Here is a 369-nt window from a genome sequence, read left to right on the forward strand (position 1 = left end):
AACTGTCATGGCAATGGCCAAAACACCAAACTCAAGGCTTCAAAATGGTGCTCCACAAACCAATGGGTTACTTCACGATTCACTCTTGAACAGCAAAGAGAATCTGGTGAATTTTTAAAAATAAATATCTCTGTGCAGACCACCGATTGTAAAAACAGCCAAAAAAGAATCAATTGAAGTACTTAGCCTACTCACACATAAATTAACAAAATCTGCCTGGTTAAACGCCCTGCTTCTGAAACGCTCCTGGTCGGACATAAAGCCGTAGGCAGGATGGACCAAAACAGCATTATAGTAAGGAAAATCAAATTTCTATATATCTTTAATTCTAACTTAACCTTTTTAAAGAAAAACACACTCAAGGCAAAC

Source organism: Morone saxatilis, unplaced genomic scaffold (assembly GCF_004916995.1).
Source record: "Morone saxatilis isolate NCDOM2014 unplaced genomic scaffold, NCSU_SB_2.0 Contig10, whole genome shotgun sequence".
NCBI classification, from domain to species: domain Eukaryota; kingdom Metazoa; phylum Chordata; class Actinopteri; family Moronidae; genus Morone; species Morone saxatilis.